The following is a 19,909-nucleotide window of genomic DNA, read 5'->3' as shown; positions in this document are numbered from 1 at the left end:
TTTTAATTATATCATTAAAAAAATACACGACGCGTGTATGGTACAAAAAGCGAAATGCAACAAGATAATAGAACAAGAAAAAAATACGAAGTAACATTTGAAAAATCGGTCGCGAAAATGAACAGCGATAAAGAAAGAAAAACGATTAGATAATATTGATTAAACAATAGTGAGAAATAAAAAAATTAAGCAACGTATCAAACACTATTAGGCAGTACATGTTGTAGAAAGAATTCATGAACAAAAATAGGCTAAATTAGATAATAAACAGCAGTAAAGACGATTAAGAAGAAATAAATTAACGAAAAAAAAAACTCCTTATTGAAAATGAGAAGCAAAGGCTTAGAACCGACAGAACACAGAAAAGGCCGCAAAACATTAAGAATATCCATCACCATTAATTTGTAACTTATACGTTGAAACCGTAATCATCCGGGATCACAAAGTCCTTATACAGAGGACTGGTAACAGGCTGACCCTGATACCGACACACCCGAGCAAAATATTCGTTCTCTGAAAATGGCGGCCAAGCAACCTCCTTAGGCCACCACTCAGGCCGGCGATGACCCTTGAAAGGGAGCAGACGCATAGCAACGGGAACCCTTTGAACTTTCGTAGCAGAGCCAGAAGAAGAAGACAGCTTCTTACCGACATCGCCATCGCTTGACGACAGCGAATGCTTAGCACTCCGACGCGGATCAGACTTGACACCGGCATCGACGATGGAAGATTCACCACTACCGGCCCGGACCGGAGAACCTTGAGGAATAGCGACTGAGGCAGGATCGACGACCATCGCTTCACCGTCACCACCACCGCCCGACGCCGCTTCTAAATCGCGGGATGCCATCCGGGGCCATAGAGGACACTCCCGAACAACATGTCCCTGCTTCTGGCACTTAAAGCACTTGAAATCAGGACAATGGCGATAAATATGGTCAGGAGAATAACACTTATTACAAATTTTCAACTGAGAATCATGTCGGACAGCGTAAAACTTCTCTCGACCAACAGCATCGGCAACTCGTAAGCGATATGGTAATGATGACAGACTCTCAGGTAAGGTAACACGAACGGTACGAAGTCCGCAATAGAATGATGCCTTTTTATGCCAAACAAGCGGACCCTTGATTTCACAGCCAAGCGACGTTAATTTGGATAAAACGGCTTCATCAGTCACAAACTCAGGTAAGTCCGAAAAGGCGACAGTCACAGTCTTCGCAGAAACGCTTGAAATTTCATATATCTCACCATCAATATCCAAGCCCGAATCTATAACGCCCTCGACATCGGCCAAAGTCTTCAAGGTGAGAATGTAACCACCCTCATCACAGACAACTAAAGCAGAAGCACAATCCAGACCAAAGTTCGCAATCACCGCCGTAGACACAACTTCAAAACTTGGTAGATTTCGTTAAAAATCAATAAAAACCGATCTTTTGAATGCGTCCATCCTGGGTAGAAACACCCAGGAGGGATTACCAAATTAATAAATTAACAACTATTGAATTAAATGCACGAATAATAACCGAAAGAAAAATAAATTGGCAAAATACCCCGCTTAGGCTTAGCGCGACGAAAACACGGAGTGCAAAATCGAACGACCTGCACTCTCCAAAAGCTCGAACGCAACTCCATGAAAGCCAGATATCCTAGCCACTAGACCATATCGGATGAACATCACCGCTTCTCTTTAAGCAAAAGCGTCGGCCATCTCGCTTTCAAATAGACGTTATAATTAAATTAATGGAAATTGAGTGAAAATCAAAAGACAAGCACCGATACCAGGAATCGAACCCGGGCCTTCTGGGTGAAAGCCGGATATCCTAGCCAATAGACCAAATCGGATGAACATCACCGCTTCTCTTTCCACCAAAGCGTTGGCCATCTCGCATTCAAATAAACGTTATAATTAAATTAATGGAAATTGAGTGAAAATCAAAAGACAAGTTCCGATACCAGTAATCGAACCCGGGCCTTCTGGGTGAAAGCCAGATATCCTAGCCACTAGACAATATCGGATGATTATCACCGCTTCTCTTTCCGCAAAAGCGTTGGCCATCTCGCTTTCAAATAAACTTTATCCTTAAATTAAAGGAAATTTAATGAAATAAAATCGAAACCAAAGTCAAGCTCCGATACCGGGAATCGAACCCGGGCCTTCTGGGTGAAAGCCAGATATCCTAGCCACTAGACCATATCGGATGAACATCACCGCTTCTCTTTCCGTAAAAGCGTCAACCATCTCGCTGACAATTAAAAGTTATCCTTTAATTAATGGAAATTGAGTGAAAATCAAAAGACAAGCTCCGATACCGGGAATCGAACCCGGGCCTTCTGGGTGAAAGCCAGATATCCTAGCCACTAGACCATATCGGATGAACATCACCGCTTCTCTTTCCGTAAAAGCGTCAACCATCTCGCTTACAATTAAAAGTTATCCTTTAATTAATGGAAATTGAGTGAAAATCAAAAGACAAGCTCCGATACCGGGAATCGAACCCGGGCCTTCTGGGTGAAAGCCAGATATCCTAGCCACTAGACCATATCGGATGAACATCACCGCTTCTCTTTAAGCAAAAGCGTCGGCCATCTCGCTTTCAAATAGACGTTATAATTAAATTAATGGAAATTGAGAGAAAATCAAAGTCCAAGCTCCGATACCGGGAATCGAACCCGGGCCTTCTGGGTGAAAGCCAGATATCCTAGCCACTAGACCATATCGGCTGAACATCACCGCTCCTCTTTCCGCCAAAGCGTTGGCCATCTCGCATTCAAATAAACGTTATCTTTAAATTAATGGAAATTGAGTGAAAATCAAAAGACAAGTTCCGATATCAGGAATCGAACCCGGGCCTGCTGGGTGAAAGCCAGATATCCTAGCCAATAGACCAAATCGGATGAACAGCAACGCTTCTCTTTAAGCAAAAGCGTCGGCCATCTCGCTTTCAAATAGACGTTATAATTAAATTAATGGAAATTGAGTGAAAATCAAAAGACAAGCTCCGATACCAGGAATCGAACCCGGGCCTTCTGGGTGAAAGCCGGATATCCTAGCCAATAGACCAAATCGGATGAACATCAACGCTACTCTTTAAGCAAAAGCGTCGGCCATCTCGCTTTCAAATAGACGTTATAATTAAACTAATTGAAATTGAGTGAAAATCAAAGACCAAGCTCCGATACCGGGAATCAAACCCGGGCCTTCTGGGTGAAAGCCAGATATCCTAGCCAATAGACCAAATCGGATGAACATCACCGCTTCTCTTTAAGCAAAAGCGTCGGCCATCTCGCTTTCAAATAGACGTTATAATTAAATTAATGGAAATTGAGTGAAAATCAAAAGACAAGCTCCGATACCAGGAATCGAACCCGGGCCTTCTGGGTGAAAGCCGGATATCCTAGCCAATAGACCAAATCGGATGAACATCAATGCTACTCTTTAAGCAAAAGCGTCGGCCATCTCGCTTTCAAATAGACGTTATAATTAAACTAATTGAAATTGAGTGAAAATCAAAGACCAAGCTCCGATACCGGGAATCAAACCCGGGCCTTCTGGGTGAAAGCCAGATATCCTAGCCACTAGACAATATCGGATGATTATCACCGCTTCTCTTTCCGCAAAAGCGTTGGCCATCTCGCTTTCAAATAAACTTTATCCTTAAATTAAAGGAAATTTAATGAAATAAAATCGAAACCAAAGTCAAGCTCCGATACCGGGAATCGAACCCGGGCCTTCTGGGTGAAAGCCAGATATCCTAGCCAATAGAACATATCGGATGAACATCATCGCTTCTCTTTATGCAAAAGCGTCGGCCATCTCGCTTTAAAATAGACGTTATAATTAAATTAATGGAAATTGTGTGAAAATCAAAGACCAAGCTCCGATACCGGGAATCGAACCCGGGCCTTTTGGGTGAAAGCCAGATACCCTAGCCACTAGACCATATCGGATGAACATCACCGCTTCTCTTTCCGTAAAAGCGTCAAACATCTCGCTTTCAATTAAAAGTTATCCTTTAATTAATGGAAATTGAGTGAAAATCAAAAGACAAGCTCCGATACCGGGAATCGAACCCGGGCCTTCTGGGTGAAAGCCAGATATCCTAGCCACTAGACCATGTCGGATGAACATCACCGCTTCTCTTTCCGTAAAAGCGTCAACCATCTCGCTTTCAATTAAAAGTTATCCTTTAATTAATGGAAATTGAGTGAAAATCAAAAGACAAGCTCCGATACCGGGAATCGAACCCGGGCCTTCTGGGTGAAAGCCAGATATCCTAGCCACTAGACCATATCGGATGAACATCACTGCTTCTCTTTATGCAAAAGCATCGGCCATCTCGCTTTAAAATAGACGTTATAATTAAATTAATGGAAATTGAGTGAAAATCAAAGACCAAGCTCCGATACCGGGAATCGAACCCGGGCCTTCTGGGTGAAAGCCAGATATCCTAGCCACTAGACCATATTGGATGAACATCACCGCTTCTCTTTCCGTAAAAGCGTCAACCATCTCGCTTTCAATTAAAAGTTATCCTTTAATTAATGGAAATTGAGTGAAAATCAAAAGACAAACTCCGATACCGGGAATCGAACCCGGGCCTTCTGGGTGAAAGCCAGATATCCTAGCCAATAGACCATATCGGATGAACATCACCGCTTCTCTTTATGCAAAAGCGTCGGCCATCTCGATTTAAAATAGACGTTATAATTAAATTAATGGAAATTGTGTGAAAATCAAAGACCAAGCTCCGATACCGGGAATCGAACCCGGGCCTTTTGGGTGAAAGCCAGATATCCTAGCCACTAGACCATATCGGATGAACATCACCGCTTCTCTTTCCGTAAAAGCGTCAACCATCTCGCTTACAATTAAAAGTTATCCTTTAATTAATGGAAATTGAGTGAAAATCAAAAGACAAGCTCCGATACCGGGAATCGAACCCGGGCCTTCTGGGTGAAAGCCAGATATCCTAGCCAATAGACCAAATCGGATGAACATCACCGCTTCTCTTTATGCAAAAGCGTCGGCCATCTCGCTTTAAAATAGACGTTATAATTAAATTAATGGAAATTGAGTGAAAATCAAAGACCAAGCTCCGATACCGGGAATCGAACCCGGGCCTTCTGGGTGAAAGCCAGATATCCTAGCCACTAGACCATATCGGATGAACATCACCGCTTCTCTTTCCGTAAAAGCGTCAAACATCTCGCTTTCAATTAAAAGTTATCCTTTAATTAATGGAAATTGAGTGAAAATCAAAAGACAAGCTCCGATACCGGGAATCGAACCCGGGCCTTCTGGGTGAAAGCCAGATATCCTAGCCACTAGACCATATCGGATGAACATCACCGCTTCTCTTTATGCAAAAGCATCGGCCATCTCGCTTTAAAATAGACGTCATAATTAAATTAATGGAAATTGAGTGAAAATCAAAGACCAAGCTCCGATACCGGGAATCGAACCCGGGCCTTCTGGGTGAAAGCCAGATATCCTAGCCACTAGACCATATCGGATGAACATCACCGCTTCTCTTTCCGTAAAAGCGTCAACCATCTCGCTTTCAATTAAAAGTTATCCTTTAATTAATGGAAATTGAGTGAAAATCAAAAGACAAGCTCCGATACCGGGAATCGAACCCGGGCCTTCTGGGTGAAAGCCAGATATCCTAGCCAATAGACCATATCGGATGAACATCACCGCTTCTCTTTATGCAAAAGCGTCGGCCATCTCGCTTTAAAATAGACGTTATAATTAAATTAATGGAAATTGTGTGAAAATCAAAGACCAAGCTCCGATACCGGGAATCGAACCCGGGCCTTTTGGGTGAAAGCCAGATATCCTAGCCACTAGACCACATCGAATGAGCGCAATTTCTACTCTCTCGCCAATGCGCGCGCTTATAAGGCATGAAAACACCGTTTTTTTAAGTATCGAAATAAGGAAAATATAACAAATTTTTAAATATGAGGAGAAGCTCCGATACCGGGAATTGAACCCGGGCCTTCTGGGTGAAAGCCAGATACCCTAGCCACTAGACCATATCGGATGAGCGCAATTTCTACTCTCTCGCCAATGCGCGCGCTTATACGGCATGAAAACACCGTTTTTTTTAAGGGTCGAGATAAGGAAAATATAACCAATTTTTAAATATGAGGAGAAGCTCCGATACCGGGAATCGAACCCGGGCCTTCTGGGTGAAAGCCAGATATCCTAGCCACTAGACCATATCGGATGAGCGCAATTTCTACTCTCTCGCCAATGCGCGCGCTTATAAGGCATGAAAACACCGTTTTTTTTAATAGTCGAAATAAGGAAAATATAACCAATTTTTAAATATAAGGAGAAGCTCCGATACCGGGAACCGAACCCGGGGCTTCTGGGTGAAAGCCAGATATCCTAGCCACTAGACCATATCGGATGAACGCAATTCCTACTCTCTCGCCAATGCGCGCGCTTATAAGGCATGAAAACACCGTTTTTTTAAGAATCGAAATAAGGAAAATATAACCAATTTTTAAATATGAGGAGAAGCTCCGATACCGGGAATCGAACCCGGGCCTTCTGGGTGAAAGCCAGATATCCTAGCCACTAGACCATATCGGATGAAAGGAGCTGCGACTCTCTCGCCAATGCGCGCGCTTATAAGGCATGAAAACACCGTTTTTTTAAGAGTCGAAATAAGGAAAATATAACCAAATTTTAAATATGAGGAGAAGCTCCGATACCGGAAATCGAACCCGGGCCTTCTGGGTGAAGGCCAGATATCCTAGCCACTAGACCACATCGAATGAGCGCAATTTCTACTCTCTCGCCAATGCGCGCGCTTATAAGGCATGAAAACACCGTTTTTTTAAGTATCGAAATAAGGAAAATATAACAAATTTTTAAATATGAGGAGAAGCTCCGATACCGGGAATTGAACCCGGGCCTTCTGGGTGAAAGCCAGATACCCTAGCCACTAGACCATATCGGATGAGCGCAATTTCTACTCTATCGCCAATGCGCGCGCTTATACGGCATGAAAACACCGTTTTTTTTAAGGGTCGAGATAAGGAAAATATAACCAATTTTTAAATATGAGGAGAAGCTCCGATACCGGGAATCGAACCCGGGCCTTCTGGGTGAAAGCCAGGTATCCTAGCCACTACACCATATCGGATGAACGCAATTTCTACTCTCTCGCCAATGCGCGCGCTTATAAGGCATGAAAACACCGTTTTTTTAAGAGTCGAAATAAGGAAAATATAACCAATTTTTAAATATGAGGAGAAGCTCCGATACCGGGAATCGAACCCGGGCCTTCTGGGTGAAAGCCAGATATCCTAGCCACTAGACCATATCGGATGAAAGGAGCCGCGACTCTCTCGCCAATGCGCGCGCTTATAAGGCATGAAAACACCGTTTTTTTAAGAGTCGAAATAAGGAAAATATAACCAAATTTTAAATATAAGAAGAAGCTCCGATACCGGGAATCGAAACCGGGCCTTCTGGGTGAAAGCCAGATATCCTAGCCACTAGACCATATCGGATGAACGCAATTTCTACTCTCTCGCCAATGCGCGCGCTTATAAGGCATGAAAACACCGTTTTTTTAAGAGTCGAAATAAGGAAAATATAACCAATTTTTAAATATGAGGAGAAGCTCCGATACCGGGAATCGAACCCGGGCCTTCTGGGTGAAAGCCAGATACCCTAGCCACTAGACCACATCGAATGAGCGCATTTTCTACTCTCTCGCCAATGCGCGCGCTTAAAAGGCATGAAAACACCGTTTTTTTAAGAATCGAAATAAGGAAAATATAACAAATTTTTAAATATGAGGAGAAGCTCCGATACCGGGAATTGAACCCGGGCCTTCTGGGTGAAAGCCAGATATCCTAGCCACTAGACCATATCGGATGAACGCTATTTCTACTCTCTCGCCAATGCGCGCGCTTATAAGGCATGAAAACACCGTTTTTTTAAGGGTTGAGATAAGGAAAATATAACCAATTTTTAAATATGAGGAGAAGCTCCGATACCGGGAATCGAACCCGGGCCTTCTGGGTGAAAGCCAGATATCCTAGCTCTCCGTGTTTCGCCGCGGTAAGCCTAAGCTTGCTTTTTGCCGGTTTATTTTTGCTATCTGTTATTTTTCGTTAATTTAATTTAATAGTTGTTCATTTTTTAATCTCGTTACCCCTCCTGGGTGTTTCTACCCAGGATGGAAGCTCTAAAACGGTCTGTTTTTATCGATTTTAAGCGGAATCTACCTAGTTTTGACGTTGTTTCTACGGCCGTTATGGCGAATTTTGGATTGGATTGTGTTTCTTCTCTCGTTGCCTGTGATGAGGGTGGTTATATTCTAACGCTGAAGAATGTAGCCGATGTCGTTGGCGTAATCGACTCTGGGTTAGATATCAATGGTGATGTTTATGAAATATCAAGCGTTTCCGCGAAGACGGTGAATGTCGCCTTTTATGATCTGCCGGAATTCGTGACGGATGAGTCAGTTTTGTCGAAGCTTACATCCCTTGGCTGCGAAATTAAAGGAAAAATTGTCTGGCATAAAAAATCTTCGTTTTATTGTGGATTACGTACTGTGCGGGTTACTTTACCTGAGGGGTTGTCTTCGCTCCCTTATCGCTTACGTGTCGCCGATGCTCTCGGTCGGGAGAAGTTTCACGCTGTGAAGCATGATTCCCAGATCAAGGTGTGTAACAAATGTTATTCTACCGATCATATATATCGTCAGTGTCCGGAGTTCAAGTGTTTCAAGTGCCAGAAGCAGGGACATGTCATCCGGGACTGTCCTCTATGGCCCCGGAAGGTGCCCCGCGATTTCGAAGTGGAGTCAGGCGGTGGTGATGACGGTGAAGCGATGGTCGTCGACCCTGCCTCAGTTGTTATTCCTCAAGGCTCTACGGTCCGGGCCGGTGGCGGTGAATCTTCAGTCGTCGGTGCCGGTGTCAAGTCTGATCCACGTCGGGGTGCTAAGCATTCGATGTCGTCTAGTGATGGTGATGTTGGTAAGGAGCTGTCTTCTTCTTCTGGCTCTGCTACGAAAGTTCAAAGGGTTCCCGTTGCAATGCGTCTGTACCCTTTCGAGGGTCAACGCCGGCCTGAGTGGTGGCCTAAGGAGGTTGTTTGGCCGCCATCTTCGGAGAACGAATATTTTGCTCGGGTGTGTCGGTATCAGGGTCAGCCGGTTACCAGTCCTCTGTATAAGGACTTTGTGATCCCGGATGATTACGGTTTCAAGGTATAAGCTATGGCCAAACGGAAGTGTATTCTATGAATGTATTGTAATATTTTCTATGTTATGTCGACCATCATTCTTTGTTTTTTATTTCCAATACGAGTGTTTTCAATTATTTATGTAATTTCCATGCTGTGCGATTTAAATGTTTGCTTAGTTTCGTTTATTCATACTTAACATATAATGCAATGATTTATCGTTTAAGATTTCGCCTATTATTTTTTTGGGGTGTCGTACGACCCACTTATTTAATTTCGGTTATTTATTCATTACCTTTATGTATCTTTCAGTTGCCTTTTTTCGAGACAGAATTGTTATTTTTTCCTCGAAAGCCAGATATCCTAGCCACTAGATCATATCGGATGAACATCACCGCTTCTCTTTCCGCAAAAGCGTCGGCCATCTCGCTTTCAAATAAACGTTATTCTTAAATTAATGGAAATTGAGTTAAAATCAAAAGACAAGCTCCGATACCGGGAATCGAACCTGGGCCTCCTGGGTGAAAGCCAGATATCCTAGCCACTAGACCATATCGCATGCGCATCCCCGCTTCTCTTTCCGCAAAAGCGTCGGCCATCTCGATTTGAAATAGACGTTATAATTAAATTAATGGAAATTGAGTAAAAATAAAGGGAAACCAAAGTCAAGCTCCGAAACCGGGAATCGAACCTGGGCCTTCTGGGTGAAAGCCAGATATCCTAGCCACTAGACAATATCGGTTGATTATCACCGCTTCTCTTTCCGCAAAAGCGTCAACCATCTCGCTTTCAAATTAAAGCTATCCTTTACGTAATGGAAATTGAGTTAAAACCTTAAGTCAAGCTCCGATACCGGGAATCGAACCCGGGCCTTCTGGGTGAAAGCCAGATATCCTAGCCACTAGACCATATCGGATGAACATCACCGCTTCTCTTTAAGCAAAAGCGTCGGCCATCTCGCTTTAAAATAGACGTTATAATTAAATTAATGGAAATTGAGTGAAAATCAAAGACCAAGCTCCGATACCGGGAATCGAGCCCGGCCTTTTGGCTGAAAGCCAGATATCCTAGCCACTAGACAATATCGGATGATTATCACCGCTTCTCTTTCCGCAAAAGCGTTGGCCATCTCGCTTTCAAATAAACGTTATCCTTAAATTAAAGGAAATTTAATGAAATAAAATCGAAACCAAAGTCAAGCTCCGATACCGGGAATCGAACCCGGGCCTTCTGGGTGAAAGCCAGATATCCTAGCCACTAGATCACATCGGATGAACATCACCGCTTCTCTTTAAGCAAAAGCGTCGGCCATCTCGCTTTAAAATAGACGTTATAATTAAATTAATGGAAATTGAGTGAAAATCAGAGACCAAGCTCCGATACCGGGAATCGAACCCGGGCCTTCTGGGTGAAAGCCAGATATCCTAGCCACTAGACCATATCGGACGAACATCACCGCTTCTCTTTAAGCAAAAGCGTCGGCCATCTCACTTTCAAATAGACGTTATAATTAAATTAATGGAAATTGAGTGAAAATCAACGACCAAGTTCCGATACCGGGAATCGAACCCGGGCCTTCTGGGTGAAAGCCAGATATCCTAGCCACTAGACCATATCGGATGAACATCACCGCTTCTCTTTCCGCAAAAGCGTCAGCCATCTCGCTTTCAAATAAACGTTATCCTTAAATTAATGGAAATTGAGTTAAAATCATACGAAAAGCTCCGATACCGGGAATCGAGCCCGGGCCTTCTGGCTGAAAGCCAGATATCCTAGCCACTAGACCATTTCGGATGAACATCAGCGCTTCTCTTTCCGCAAAAGCGTCAACCATCTCGCTTTCAAATTAAAGCTATCCTGTACGTAATGGAAATTGAGTTAAAACCTAAAGTCAAGCTCCGATACCGGGAATCGAACCCGGGCCTTCTGGGTGAAAGACAGATATCCTAACCACTAGACCATATCGGATGAACATCACCGCTTCTCTTTAAGCAAAAGCGTCGGCCATCTCGCTTTAAAATAGACGTTATAATTAAATTAATGGAAATTGAGTGAAAATCAAAGACCAAGCTCCGATACCGGGAATCGATTCCGGGCCTTCTTGGTGAAAGCCAGATATCCTAGCCACTAGACCATATCGGATGAACATCACCGCTTCTCTTTAAGCAAAAGCGTCGGCCATCTCGCTTTAAAATAGACGTTATAATTAAATTAATGGAAATTGAGTGAAAATCAAAGACCAAGCTCCGATACCGGGAATCGAACCCGGGCCTTCTGGGTGAAAGCCAGATATCCTAGCCACTAGACCATATCGGATGAACATCACCGCTTCTCTTTCCGCAAAAGCGTCGGCCATCTCGCTTTCAAATAGACGTTATAATTAAATTAATGGAAATTGAGTGAAAATCAAAAGACAAGCTCCGATACCAGGAATCGAAACCGGGCCTTCTGGGTGAAAACCAGATATCCTAGCCAATAGACCAAATCGGATGAACATCACCGCTTCTCTTTCCGCCAAAGCGTTGGCCATCTCGCATTCAAATAAACGTTATCTTTAAATTAATGGAAATTGAGTGAAAATCAAAAGACAAGTTCCGATACCAGGAATCGAACCCGGGCCTTCTGGGTGACAGCCAGATATCCTAGCCAATAGACCAAATCGGATGAATATCAACGCTTCTCTTTAAGCAAAAGCGTCGGCCATCTCGCTTTCAAATAGACGTTATAATTAAATTAATGGAAATTGAGTGAAAATCAAAGACCAAGCTCCGATACCGGGAATCGAACCCGGGCCTTCTGGGTGAAAGCCAGATATCCTAGCCAAAAGACCAAATCGGATGAACATCAACGCTTCTCTTTAAGCAAAAGCGTCGGCCATCTCGCTTTCAAATAGACGTTATAATTAAATTAATGGAAATTGAGTGAAAATCAAAGACCAAGCTCCGATACCGGGAATCGAACCCGGGCCTTCTGGGTGAAAGCCAGATATCCTAGCCAATAGACCAAATCGGATGAACTTCACCGCTTCTCTTTAAGCAAAAGCGTCGGCCATCTCGCTTTCAAATAGACGTTATAATTAAATTAATGGAAATTGAGTGAAAATCAAAAGACAAGCTCCGATACCAGGAATCGAACCCGGGCCTTCTGGGTGAAAGCCAGATATCCTAGCCAATAGACCAAATCATATGAACATCACAGCTTCTCTTTAAGCAAAAGCGTCGGCCATCTCGCTTTCAAATAGACGTTATAATTAAATTAATGGAAATTGAGTGAAAATCAAAGACCAAGCTCCGATACCGGGAATCGAACCAGGGCCTCCTGGGTGAAAGACAGATATCCTAGCCACTAGACAATATCGGATGATTATCACCGCTTCTCTTTCCGCAAAAGCGTTGGCCATCTCGCTTTCAAATAAACTTTATCCTTAAATTAAAGGAAATTTAATGAAATAAAATCGATACCAAAGTCAAGCTCCGATACCGGGAATCGAACCCGGGCCTTCTGGGTGATAGCCAGATATCCTAGCCAATAGACCAAATCGGATGAACATCACCGCTTCTCTTTATGCAAAAGCGTCGGCCATCTCACTTCAAAATAGACGTTATAATTAAATTAATGGAAATTGAGTGAAAATCAAAAGACAAGCTCCGATACCGGGAATCGAACCCGGGGCTTCTGGGTGAAAGCCAGATATCCTAGCCACAAGACCATATCGGATGAACATCACTGCTTCTCTTTCCGCATAAGCGTCGGCCATCTCGCTTTCAAATAAACGTTATCCTTTAATTAATGGAAATTGAGTGAAAATCAAAAGACAAGCTCCGATAACGGGAATCGAACCCGGGCCTTCTGGGTGAAAGCCAGATATTTTTTTTTTATTAAAATTTTTATTTTGTTACATGCATTATTGCACAGTGTTAATATTTAAAACAAATTGAACAATTACACAATTGAAGTTAGAAACAACATGAAAAATAAATACGCAAAATATCATTGATAAAAATCCTCAGTTATAATAAATAATAACTACTGCAAATACAACAAAATAAAGTACTTTAAATCTTAATGACCATAAGGATATCTCCAAGATTATTGACCCCTCATTTGTTACGAAAAATATCTATGGCGGCCGTACAACCCGGCTTATGAAGGAGTAGCCATTGCACGCGGTACCGAGCCTCGGTTTTTATGAGAGCACGAAAACGGGAAAAAAGTGTACGCTTATTGGTGATCTTCTCTAAATTATAACGGTTCCTTTTTCTTATCTAGGATTTGAAGCCGCTCATACCCACACTTCCTAGGCTAAAATGGATCAGACACCACGTCTGGAATCAAGTCCAAAATTTTCCCAACAATCAACGAAAAGTGATTTGGTGTAACCCCCAACGAATCATCAAAAAAGTCGTCAATGGCAGCCCGGAACTACTTCGTAACAAACGTCCTTGAGAATGACAAGGCCCACCTTAGCCAAAAACACGCTTATCGGCGAAAGAGACATCGTGACTGGGAAACTGGGTATTGTAAAAAAAGGCTCGTGATAAATATTGCGCAAACTATCAATAAGCAAAGCCCGAACCTGGAGGAACTCGTGCCAGGACGTCAACATCGAAGAATAACGTCGAGGTAAAAATACGCTTAACGACTTGATGAACCGTACCCGAAAAACAGGCAGGCCATAGTTAAGTCCATTGCCATACCAGTTAAATAATTCCGACGCAATTGCCACTTCATAATCGGACGTGGAGCCCCGTAATAATGAAAAGCACTCCTTCAACCGAAAAGCCCTATCCTTACGGGCAAAATCAACCAGGCCGTACCCGCCGTCGTCCCGTCGACGCGTAAGCGTGGCCAAAGAGACGCCTTTGGAGCGTTAGACCACAAAAACTGCAAAGTGAGAGATTTAAATTGAGATAGCCAATCGTCAGGTAGCGATGAACCATTCAAAACGTGCCATAAAACAGAGGCCGCTAGAACATTGATAATGAGCACTTTGCCAACAGTAGTTAGGCTGCGGCCTTTTCAGGCCCGCAGGACAGCTCGAAATTTCTCTAAGCGCCCCTGCCAATTGAGGCGAAGTGCTCCGCAGATCTGGCTCTTTGGAAGGAGCTTAGCCGGCTCTGGCTCTTGAGCCGACGTTGGCTCCTAAAAAACCCAGAGCCAGAGCTGGAGACAAACGTCGGCTCCCAGATTTTTAAGGAGCCGGAGCCGGAGCCAACTGTATCAGCCGAAGAGCCGGCTCAGGAGCCGGCTCTATTCTGTTAAAAAACAATTGAAACAATAAATTAACTAATTAACGAATACTCCATAATCATTTTATTGTGCGTATTTTAATATATGGAAATACAAAACTCATTTTTAAAAAAGAAATTACGCAGAAACACCAAACATTTTGTCTTTTAAACTTTCCATAACAAAATTTTAAAGTTGGAGGGGGCAAAGTGAAACCAAAAGGGGTCTGGAGAATGGTTTTGAATTTTTAATGTAGTGTAGCTTCTCCGAATGCATTTGTACATTTTTCTACTATATACATTGGGGGGAAAAGACTGAAATTTAAACACAGTTGAGGTTCTATAAGCTTTATATGCTTTTAAAATGATAATTTGAGCCTTGCGAAGATTTCAACTGACCAAAAAGTTGGAGGGGGCAATAACATTAGTTGCTACTTCCAGTAAAATTCTAGGGAGGGGCATTGTTTGATGCAAAAAGGGAAAGAGCCGGCTCTATAGAAATTGAGCCGGCTCCTGGAGCCGATCTAAAACTAAGGGAGTCGGAGCCGCGGCTCCAGATCCGGCTCCCAAAAAACACGGAGCCGTAGCTGTTTTGATCGGAGCCGGAGCCATTATTGATCTGGAGCCGGAGCCGTGCGGAGCACTAAGGCGGACGATCCTGGTTGGCTCATGTCGAAGGTAGATGCCCAACACCTTGATGGGCTCATAGCCAATAGCAATTCCATCGAACGAGGTATAAGCGATATCACGTAAACATCCCAGCCAAATTCCCGAACTCTCCGAGAGATTGACTTCGGCCCCCGAGGAGGCGCAATATAAAGCAAAATCTTCCAAAATAATACCGGAAATACGCTTGTCAGACTCTAACAGGGCAACCGAAGGTTCAGAGGCCAAGACATACAGCAAGGGACTCAATGGGCAACCTTGACGAATGGAACGCCCAATAACAAAGTAATTCGAGACGTTGCCATGCAACGTAATAGAAGTTTTAGCTCCCACAAAAACATTTGAGGCAGATGGAATATTTAGAGACATAAAGGAATACGCCAATGACCCAGCTAGTATAAAAAACGCCATACTAAACTTCTTAACGCTTTCCGTGTGTCTTTTGGTTTTCGACATACACTTATGCCATAGTGTTTTTAAGAAACCACCGACACTTTCTTTGGTTTCATTGGAGCTAGCCTTCCCTAATCCTTTATCGGGGTTACCATCGACGTTGCCACTGTATTTCAGATTTAAACTAAAATTGTCGAATATTTTTTCGTTTTGGATAACTAAAGTTTCCATGTCGTCTATTACAGGATAAAAGTGTAATATTTTCGGTTGTTTTGTATCTTTACTTACCATTTCTAATTTTCTACGAATACGTTCTGACCTTCAATATTACTTGTTTTTTTATTGCACCGGAAATTTTATCTCCATTTCCACTGTTGTAAACTAATTGTCCTCCCATCCGTAGTCCTTCGTCAAATGTAATTGCAGAAGGGAGGGACTCTAAAAATCTGACTGGCTGGACCATATCAAAACATTGCTACAATTTTCCACGGGTGATGACGGATTGGATCATGACAGTTTAGTTGGTGACTTGGCCAGTGGAAGCGATGAGGTCGACGACGAGGCGCAGTCTTGGTAACTAGTTTCCATGATGTCGATTGAAAATAATACGTCTGGGGTGTTTTTGTCCAGTACATTATCGGTTATTTTGGTTTTAAATAAACCAGAGTCAGTTAATTTATTTTGGCGAGAGGGAAATTTCGTATTAAGAGTGCATCTCTTTAAATGTCTGTAGAAGTTCAAACAGCTGTATGCAATTCTAGTTTGAGTTCTATTGAGGCTGGTTTTTGTGCCACAATCCAAACAGTTAATTTTGTAATCGTCTCAATTATTTTAAATAAACATTCTTGTGTACTTTTAAAAATCGTTGTTTTTTTCCTATTTTAATAATTGTATTTGCACAAGTAGCTAGTAAAATTTTAAATAGTCTCCGGATTTTGTTGCGCATGGTTCTTCAATGGAAAAATTTATATTTGCTTGCAAGCTACTTGCTTACTTGCTTTGTGGGATTTATCTCGCTTTTGAAATTTTCGTAATTGACTTCGAATTCCATCAAGAATTAAACTTGGTTCTTTTGCTGACGATGACAGTCTTGAACTCTCTCCTGGGCCACTTGATTGTTCCGTTTCGTCCATAGAATGTACTTCTTCAACATCGGAATCTGGATTTGTCAGTCTTATTCCTTTCCCCTCGTTTTTTCCATTTGAGATGTTATGAGGACTCTTCGAAGGAGTCTTCCTTTTGACATTGTTTTTCTTATTTGATGAACCCCCGGATTGAGCAAGATCCAGTTTCGATTACTGGAGAATTTTAACAAAACCTGCAAGCTTCTCGTATTGCCCAGGAAGACATTCAACTGCAGTAGGTGTATTATAAAATATACCGAACATGAGTTTCCGGTCTTCGGTTAAAGTGCTTGGCAATAAATTCTTCTATGCGTTTAATTTTCTCTGCATTATCAAACACATGTAAAGCTGAGCAGGTAGTTCATTTTTCATTATCCCCAAAAGCCTTTAAAAATTCATATCATCAGGAGCCGAACACGAACTTTGGATGAAACGCTGCATATATACACATGCTGTCCGGTCCCTTGTAGAGAACCGAGTGAGAAAGAGAGAGAGAGAGAGATCGAGTAAAGGGGTGGGTGAGGACCCAACGGGCATTTTATCCTATTTTATGCATACTACCCCTAGAAAAGTCGAATCGCCCAGTTCTCTAACGAGGAAGGGAGGCCGGGAAGAATTTGTCTACTCTCGCTTTTGAAGCGTTGGATTTCGTGATTTCTTGTCGGATTTCATGATTTCTTGTCGGATTAAATGATATCTTGTTGGATTTCGAGTGGTTAGAGTAAATCTCTTGCTCGAGGCAGACCCGGGTTCGATTCCTGGCGGCCGGCGCTTATAAATCGCAAATTGATACTAAGACGAATATCGTGTACAATTGGTGGAAACCCTGCCATTTGGACGTTGAGAGGTTGCGTAACACTCAGCACTCAGCACTCGGTCCGTCCCAAAGTCATTAAGAAGAAGTTGAAGAGAAAACGCCCGTACAAACCAACAAACACAACGCAACTTGCACAAACAAAACAGACTCAACAGATTCAACACCCACAACCGTCATAACATAAACACAACAAACACAACAAGCTCAACACCCACATCCATCATAACATTCACTCCTTACACATAAACATTAGAATAATGAAATATCCAATCAAACTGAGTTAAAACCGTCACGGCGGTGTGCGTTAACGAAAAAACACCAACCAAACCGAACCGCAAATTTATCCGTTAACGCCCACCGTCGCCCGGTGGTTTTGCCAACCCTTCGACAGTCCTAGCAACTGCGAACGCAGAAATTTCTAGAAACTGCGTACGCAATGATTAACCTTTGCACACAGACAGACAGACAGACACGGTGATTGTATAACTCCTCCTAGGGGACTTTGTCCCCTCGGAGAGGTAAAAATTATAAAAATACCCCAATTTTACTGGTTAAGATTAGATAGTGTATCTTGTGTAAGCCAGCCTCCGAGCCTAGGGACTATTAGTAATAGCATATGTAACATAATTATTCATAAGTATGCCACTGTACCTTTATTCCATTCAAAAATCTTCACTAACGGTTTGTTTCACCACGAACCAGTAAAAAGGTGGACTACGTTAGATTTTAACCTTTTTATTCATCCTAGTAATTTTGGGAGTCACACTATTGGCTACTAATATATGTATTTAAACCAATGAAAAACCTCTAAATTGAGATGGAATTTTCGGTGTCGGAATTTTAGTCAGCCCAATGTAGCTTTATTGAAATTTATAAACTCGCTAGGTTTGTGCGGATGAAGTTAAATAATGAGTAATTTATAAAAAAAAAGATTGGGGAAAATTACCAATAAGTGATCATTTTCCACCAACGTTATTAAAACACATATCAAGCCTAGAAGAATTAGGCCTAGGCTCAAAAGAATCTGCAAAGACTCCAACCTTGTAGATGCGCCAGAAAAGCTCAACCTGAATTTCAACTATTTTTCCCAATAAACTTGCTTCTATTATTTGACAATCTAGAACGTGAGTCTCCGAGAATTTCATTAATTTGCAAATTAATTATATTAACAGAACTAGACACTATATTAATTGTAGTTCATTTTAGCTCCTAAGCTTTGGTTGTTCAAACCGGTTTTTTACTAAAATAATGGCCGTCGGTTTATCAGACGTAGAGCTATTTATATCGGCATTTGAGATTCGATGACGTCAAATATTACGTAGGGTACGGATGACGCAATATCTGTGAAACAAACCCTTAGTGAAGAAATAGAGCTAGTGACATACTTATGGTTAATTATGTTACATATGGTAATAGTCTTAGTCGATAGCCACGACGCAAAAATTTCGTTTTGAAAACGAAAACATTTGAGAGAGTAGGCCGTTTTTGATCTATCGAAATCTGGCAGCCTTGCCTGCCTTCCGGCCTGTATCTCCATACCGAAAATGCAGACGTTTACGCCGCCGAAAATATTTTACAAAACTGATCGGCGGCATTTTTGACTGTTATTTTGTATTATCGACTAAGACTATAGTAAAAATAGATAAGATAGGTAGATTTTAAAATAGAGGTCTATAGCTTAGGCATTGTAATTGTTTAAATAAGTTGTTTTTATAAATTCACAAGTTATTTCCAAACGTTGTAACTCCACACTCATTAGCTGAGACTAAGAGAGCCCGAAACAACGGCAATTATGAAACTAAAACTTAAAATCGACTCAAGTCGGAGTCAAGCGTCAAGCGAGAACTACGTCAGCGGCATCAGCCGAAGGTCATTCGGATCATTCTATTGTCGCCCACGAAAAAAGGGAGAGAAGGAATCTATTTTATATTTTTAGGATTTAGAGGGGTGCGCGAAAATTTAAAATTACACTATGAAAACATAACCCCGAAAAATGGAAAACCCCGACTTGATTTGCGGCAGTCGGGGTCGGGGACAAAAGTCGGGGATCTCCGACTTTCGGGGTCCGGGTCCCCGTACGAACACAAACCGTTGGTTATATTTTACCAAAACTAACGTGAAAGGCTTAGGTTTTTTTTTCATTACAAATATGTTAGGCACATTTAATAGTTTTGCTATCATCACTTTTTACCTCTCCCTAGGAGGGGTTATACAACCAGCGTGTCCGTCTGTGGGTGTGTGTATGTGGCCTGCGAACGCGTTCGCATTTTCGGGGCAAAGGGTAATCACTGCGTACGCAGTCGAACAACCGTTTTAGCAGTTTAAAGGTTGGCCAAACCACCGTGTGACGGTAAGCGTTAACGGATAAATTTGCGATTGCGTTGAGTTTTTTTTTTCGTTAACGCCCACCATCGTTACGTTTGTTACTGGTGCGCATTCTCCAACTCCTTCTTATTGA

General features: G+C 42.3%; 20 non-coding genes across 20 annotated transcripts; all 20 read right to left on the bottom strand.

Moving 5' to 3' along the window:
• Positions 1-2,133: 2,133 nt before the first annotated feature.
• On the bottom strand, positions 2,134-2,205 carry TRNAE-UUC (transfer RNA glutamic acid (anticodon UUC)). The gene has a single exon. It is a non-coding gene; the product is annotated as a tRNA-Glu (tRNA).
• Positions 2,206-2,307: 102 nt separating this feature from the next.
• Positions 2,308-2,379, bottom strand: TRNAE-UUC (transfer RNA glutamic acid (anticodon UUC)). The gene has a single exon. It is a non-coding gene; the product is annotated as a tRNA-Glu (tRNA).
• Positions 2,380-2,481: 102 nt separating this feature from the next.
• TRNAE-UUC (transfer RNA glutamic acid (anticodon UUC)) lies at positions 2,482-2,553 on the bottom strand. The gene has a single exon. It is a non-coding gene; the product is annotated as a tRNA-Glu (tRNA).
• Positions 2,554-4,230: 1,677 nt separating this feature from the next.
• TRNAE-UUC (transfer RNA glutamic acid (anticodon UUC)) lies at positions 4,231-4,302 on the bottom strand. Its single transcript has one exon. It is a non-coding gene; the product is annotated as a tRNA-Glu (tRNA).
• Positions 4,303-4,404: 102 nt separating this feature from the next.
• Positions 4,405-4,476, bottom strand: TRNAE-UUC (transfer RNA glutamic acid (anticodon UUC)). Its single transcript has one exon. It is a non-coding gene; the product is annotated as a tRNA-Glu (tRNA).
• A 624-nt stretch (positions 4,477-5,100) lies between these two features.
• Positions 5,101-5,172, bottom strand: TRNAE-UUC (transfer RNA glutamic acid (anticodon UUC)). Its single transcript has one exon. It is a non-coding gene; the product is annotated as a tRNA-Glu (tRNA).
• A 102-nt stretch (positions 5,173-5,274) lies between these two features.
• On the bottom strand, positions 5,275-5,346 carry TRNAE-UUC (transfer RNA glutamic acid (anticodon UUC)). Its single transcript has one exon. It is a non-coding gene; the product is annotated as a tRNA-Glu (tRNA).
• Positions 5,347-5,448: 102 nt separating this feature from the next.
• Positions 5,449-5,520, bottom strand: TRNAE-UUC (transfer RNA glutamic acid (anticodon UUC)). The gene has a single exon. It is a non-coding gene; the product is annotated as a tRNA-Glu (tRNA).
• Positions 5,521-5,981: 461 nt separating this feature from the next.
• Positions 5,982-6,053, bottom strand: TRNAE-UUC (transfer RNA glutamic acid (anticodon UUC)). Its single transcript has one exon. It is a non-coding gene; the product is annotated as a tRNA-Glu (tRNA).
• A 114-nt stretch (positions 6,054-6,167) lies between these two features.
• Positions 6,168-6,239, bottom strand: TRNAE-UUC (transfer RNA glutamic acid (anticodon UUC)). Its single transcript has one exon. It is a non-coding gene; the product is annotated as a tRNA-Glu (tRNA).
• A 299-nt stretch (positions 6,240-6,538) lies between these two features.
• Positions 6,539-6,610, bottom strand: TRNAE-UUC (transfer RNA glutamic acid (anticodon UUC)). The gene has a single exon. It is a non-coding gene; the product is annotated as a tRNA-Glu (tRNA).
• Positions 6,611-6,908: 298 nt separating this feature from the next.
• Positions 6,909-6,980, bottom strand: TRNAE-UUC (transfer RNA glutamic acid (anticodon UUC)). Its single transcript has one exon. It is a non-coding gene; the product is annotated as a tRNA-Glu (tRNA).
• A 299-nt stretch (positions 6,981-7,279) lies between these two features.
• On the bottom strand, positions 7,280-7,351 carry TRNAE-UUC (transfer RNA glutamic acid (anticodon UUC)). The gene has a single exon. It is a non-coding gene; the product is annotated as a tRNA-Glu (tRNA).
• Positions 7,352-7,834: 483 nt separating this feature from the next.
• Positions 7,835-7,906, bottom strand: TRNAE-UUC (transfer RNA glutamic acid (anticodon UUC)). Its single transcript has one exon. It is a non-coding gene; the product is annotated as a tRNA-Glu (tRNA).
• Positions 7,907-10,067: 2,161 nt separating this feature from the next.
• TRNAE-UUC (transfer RNA glutamic acid (anticodon UUC)) lies at positions 10,068-10,139 on the bottom strand. The gene has a single exon. It is a non-coding gene; the product is annotated as a tRNA-Glu (tRNA).
• A 284-nt stretch (positions 10,140-10,423) lies between these two features.
• Positions 10,424-10,495, bottom strand: TRNAE-UUC (transfer RNA glutamic acid (anticodon UUC)). The gene has a single exon. It is a non-coding gene; the product is annotated as a tRNA-Glu (tRNA).
• A 102-nt stretch (positions 10,496-10,597) lies between these two features.
• On the bottom strand, positions 10,598-10,669 carry TRNAE-UUC (transfer RNA glutamic acid (anticodon UUC)). Its single transcript has one exon. It is a non-coding gene; the product is annotated as a tRNA-Glu (tRNA).
• Positions 10,670-10,771: 102 nt separating this feature from the next.
• On the bottom strand, positions 10,772-10,843 carry TRNAE-UUC (transfer RNA glutamic acid (anticodon UUC)). Its single transcript has one exon. It is a non-coding gene; the product is annotated as a tRNA-Glu (tRNA).
• Positions 10,844-11,467: 624 nt separating this feature from the next.
• TRNAE-UUC (transfer RNA glutamic acid (anticodon UUC)) lies at positions 11,468-11,539 on the bottom strand. The gene has a single exon. It is a non-coding gene; the product is annotated as a tRNA-Glu (tRNA).
• Positions 11,540-12,694: 1,155 nt separating this feature from the next.
• On the bottom strand, positions 12,695-12,766 carry TRNAD-AUC (transfer RNA aspartic acid (anticodon AUC)). Its single transcript has one exon. It is a non-coding gene; the product is annotated as a tRNA-Asp (tRNA).
• Between the last annotated feature and the right edge of the window lie 7,143 nt (positions 12,767-19,909).

This window comes from Leiobunum rupestre, chromosome 5, assembly GCF_980474605.1.
Source record: "Leiobunum rupestre chromosome 5, qqLeiRupe1.1.hap1, whole genome shotgun sequence".
NCBI lineage: Eukaryota > Metazoa > Arthropoda > Arachnida > Opiliones > Sclerosomatidae > Leiobunum > Leiobunum rupestre.
This window is presented reverse-complemented; position numbering and strand designations above follow the sequence as displayed.